This window comes from Gekko japonicus, unplaced genomic scaffold (genome assembly GCF_001447785.1).
Source record: "Gekko japonicus isolate JY-2015 unplaced genomic scaffold, Gekko_japonicus_V1.1 scaffold1345, whole genome shotgun sequence".
In the NCBI taxonomy this organism is placed as follows: domain Eukaryota; kingdom Metazoa; phylum Chordata; class Lepidosauria; order Squamata; family Gekkonidae; genus Gekko; species Gekko japonicus.
In genome coordinates, this window is record NW_015176491.1 from 108832 (window position 1) to 113441 (window position 4610).

Sequence of the window (4610 nt, forward strand, 5' to 3'; positions counted from 1 at the left end):
CCAACCCCCTGCTCCCAGAAGCCCTCAATCAGAGCAAGAAGCAGCCAGGTAAGCTGCAGACCCCCCCCCCCCGCCCCTCCGGTTGAAAACAGTCCAGTGGCACCTTTAAGACTAAGGTTTATTCAGGTACAAGCTCTCCCTCCTCTGCGAGGACAGATCTGCATGTTACCCCCCCCCTCTATAGCTAGCAATCCAAAACGGTCCAGTGGCACCTTTAAGACCAAGTTTTATTCAGGTACAAGCTCTCCTCCTCTGCGAGGACAGATCTGCCCGTCCCCCCCCCCCAACAGCTAGCAATCCAAAACAGTCCAGTGGAGCCTGAGTGGTGGGTGTTGCCTTCCGACACACTTCCGGTGATGTCAGGGGGTGTGGCACATGCAAATAAGTTATGCTAATGAGTTGTGCTAATGAGCTCCTGCACCTCTTTTTCTACGAAATGATCCCTGCCGTCACCCTTCCTGATGAGGGGCGTGCCACCTGTTTTGTGTGGGTTCTCTGGCACGGCCAATCGGCCGTGTCTTCCTCTGCCAAGTCCTTTCAGGGTTCACTTCAGTCCTCTTTGATGCTCTCTGTCGTTGCTGGACAAGTCCATCCCTTTCCGTAACCCCGCTCCGGGCATAGTGGACAAGCCATTGAAACGTTTCCTTGGGGGAAGCCACAGACCCCCGTGCCAAGGCCGGAGTTTCCTACCAATGCTCCCTCTAAGCTGTGGAGTCTTGTGAGCAAAAATTCTACTTTGTGAGCCACTGGCATGAAAGCTATGAGTGAGCTACTTGGCTGCTGCATAAATTAGTCTGCTCTGGAGCCCTCCTTCCTGAGCGGAGAGAAAAATGTGTGAGCCAGAGGCTAAAAAACTGTGAGCTAGCTCACGCTGACTCAGCCTAGAGGGAACACTGGTTCCTACCGAGATGTGGAGTCAAACTTCACATTCTAGGCTGGCAACGTCTTCCAAGGACTCCCCTCTCTCTCCCCAGGGAACGAAAAATGTTCACATTCTAATTCCAGCGGGAACACAAAGTTTTATTTTTAAGAACCCCTAAAACTCCAGATGCGTCGAACATCTGCTCTTCTGCAGGAGCAAAAAGCCCCCTTTTTAAAGAATGTACATAAAAAGCCGGTTCGAAACATCCCTTTATGGCCACATTCTTTTGGGAACGTAGCTGCTACCTGTAAACCTGAACGTTACAGCACTCAACCGCTACCGTACCAAATGTTACTGCACCGTTTTGCTCGAAAGGTGTCTTTGCGGCACTGCTTAACATAATCGGCTTAATTGGAATTTCCCGTTGCATTGTCTGTTTGTAATACTGGGGCTTCGTGATTGATAAGCTGATCTGATCTCGAGGGCGGGGAGTCTGCTCTGGCTATTAAGATTTGGGCTTTCGGCACGGCTTTTCTCTTCGCCCTTGTTTTTGTTCCTGAGTTGCTTCGAGCCTGATAAAACTACTAAATAAATATTAGCACCCCGCCAAAGCCGGGAGAGCCAGCCGAAATATTCCCGAGAATGAATCAAAGGGTTATTTCGGGAACGGTTCTGACTCCGGGAGCAGACGTGTGTGAAAGACTTGTCGAAATTCTGGCATACATGGAGGGGGTGGGTGGCAGGAGGGGAGTTTTTGCCCACCCCACCCCCCTCTCCAAAGCTGCAACCCAATCCAGGCATTCCAGATGTTTCCCAGTGGATGATCCAAAACTAATAGCCCATTAAGGACCTCCCCAACCCCCTCAAGGGCCCCACATCCAATGGCCGGCCTCCTCTTCCCCTCCCATTTGCATAGTCAAAAAGATCTCATTAATATTACACAGCGGAGCGGCTGGCGGTTAATTATGGAACACGATTCCCAGTGTAACTTACACGCTATTAATCAGATGTCTTCTCAGCTAAGCCGGCACATGGCGGGTGTAATTAAGTGCTGGCTAATGAATTTTGGTAATTAAGCCGGTTGTAGGAGGGCACTGTTTGGGGGGGGGGACAGAAATAGAGAAGAAAGGGGGAGGGAAAGAAAGAGAGGAAATGGATGAAACCTGGTTTTGGCAGATATAAAAAGACAGACGCCTGATTTCTGCAGGAAGGGATCTAAATCGATGTTGGGATGGCTGCTGATACAGCTACAGGAACGAGTATTTATGTGCCAGGTGCTATACGGAACACGGGAATGATGCTGCCCATGTGCAAAGGGCACACGTCTCATAAAACAAGTTTCCAAGGAGCACATCTCTGGCGGTCGATTGGCCACCAGCAATCCGTGGCTCAGACCTGGACAGTGACCCTGTTTGCCCACCGCAGTACTCAGTCCCAGGAAGGATGTTGAATAAAGAATGTGGTAGTCCCTCTGGGGGGGGGGGCTGTACCACTAACAAATGTAGTTAAATGTTGTATAGGTGCATGTGTCTCTCACAAGCTCCTTGGAGCACGGACCATTTCTCCACAAAGAGGCAAGCTAGATCAACGATGCCACATCGGGCCCGTAGCCAGGAATTTGTGGCTTGTGGGGCAATTCCCCCCCCCTGGTGGGGCTGAAGTTCTCAGTGCAGACAGAAAAGCCAGTTAGCCAATAGAAAGCTGTGGCCAGGATAGATCTCTAAACTGCAAGCTGTCAACCACTTTAGACGACAGTTCTCAGCTGCTGCAAGTTAATCACTTCCTCCGGCCTAAGCAACAGTTTTTGAGAACAAGCCGGCAGGTGGGGGTGATGACTTCAACAGTCAAAGAAGCTAACACTTAGGCAGGAAAACTCTCTAAAAGGAGAAAGCTGTGAGTGAGCTACTTGGCTGCTGCATAAATTAGTCTGCTCTGGAGCCCTCCTTCCTGAGCGGAGAGAAAAATGTGTGAGCCGGAGGCTAAAAAACTGTGAGCTAGCTCACGCTGACTCAGCCTAGAGGGAACACTGGTTCCTACCGAGATGTGGAGTCAAACTTCACATTCTAGGCTGGCAACATCTTCCAAGGACTCCCCTCTCTCTCCCCTCTCAACTACGACACAACACTCTGCTTAAAAGAGCGCATACCTTTTTAAAAATGTTATAATTGACTGAAAAAAGCATTTGCAGGAGAAATTATTATGGGGCTGCGCCTTTAAGAAAGGAGGTAGAACCTCTAAAAGCCCCACCAAAGCTACAGGCCTGTGCCATATGAAGCTGGGGTCCCTAAGCTTTCTGTGCCTGTGGGCACCTTTGGAATTCTGATACAGGGTCAGTACTTGGAAGGGAGACCACCAAGGAAGGCTCTGCAGAGGAAGGCAAGGGCAAACCATCATCTCTGCCTTTCCCTTGCCTTGCAAGCCCCTTGCTGGGGTGGCCATAAATTGGAAACTAAGCAGGGTTGGTACTTGGAAGGGAGACCACCAAGGAAGGCTCTGCAGAGGAAGGCAAGGGCAAACCACCTCTGCTTCTCCCTTGCCTTGCAAGCCCCTTGCTGGGGTGGCCATAAGTCGGAAGCTCAGCAGGGTCGGTACTTGGGTGGGAGACCACCAAGAAAGGCTCTGCCGAGGAAGGCAAGGGCAGACCACCTCTGCTCCTCACTTGCCTCGTAAGCCCCTGGCTGGGGTGGCCATGGGTCGGCTGAGACTTGACGGCATCTTTCAAACCCAAGGCACTCTTCTAGTTGATAGTGGAGGCCAGAAGATTTCGGCAGGATGTTAGGAGAAATGTTTTTAACAATAAGGGCAGTTCAGTGTTGGAATCGGTCGCACTGGGATATTGCAGGTTCTTCTCTCCCGTGAGGTGTTTAAACACAAGTTGGGCGGTTATCTGTCAGGGATGCTTTAGGTACTTCTGCCTGGTGCGGGGGGTTTGGAGGGGGGGGATCCCTTAGGACCCTTCCATTTATACCCCATATTGGAATCGGTCGCACTGGGATATTGCAGGTTCTTCTCTCCCGTGAGGTGTTTAAACACAAGTTGGGCGGTTATCTGTCAGGGATGCTTTAGGTACTTCTGCCTGGTGCGGGGGGTTTGGAGGGGGGGGATCCCTTAGGACCCTTCCATTTATACCCCATATTTCTCCCAGTGGGGGACCCAAAGCGTATTAAAGGCATTCTCATAAGAACATAAGAACGTAAGAGAAGCCAATGTTGGATCAGGCCAATGGACCATCCAGTCCAACTCTGTGTCACACAGTGGCCAAAAATACCAGGGGCCATCAGGAGGTCCAGCAGTGGGGCCAGGACATTAGAAGCCCTCCCAAGCACCAAGAAGACAGAGCACCCCTTGACCCAGACCAAGAGTTCCTATCTCTGCCTTGTGGCTTATAGCCATTGATGGACTTCTGTTCCATATCTATATATATAATTCTCAAGTCACCCCCTGGTGAGCGGATACTTAAATCCGCACATTGGGGGCACCTGGGGTGGAGAGAGATTTTTGGGCACACGTGCGGCAGTCCCCAGGTGTGCACAAGAATCTGAAACCCCGGGAAAAATATCGGGGGGATGTTTAAATCCCCCCAAAACTGACAGAGCGTCCCTGTGCAAGGGGGGACAAGAGCGGCGAGGGCGGAGCTGGGGGGGGAAGGAGAGAGAGCAGCGAGGGCCGAGCAGCTCGCCGCTCAGCCCTCGCTTCGGAGCTGGGGGGGGGGAGGGGAGCATCCCACCTGCCCACCTCCCCCCCCCAC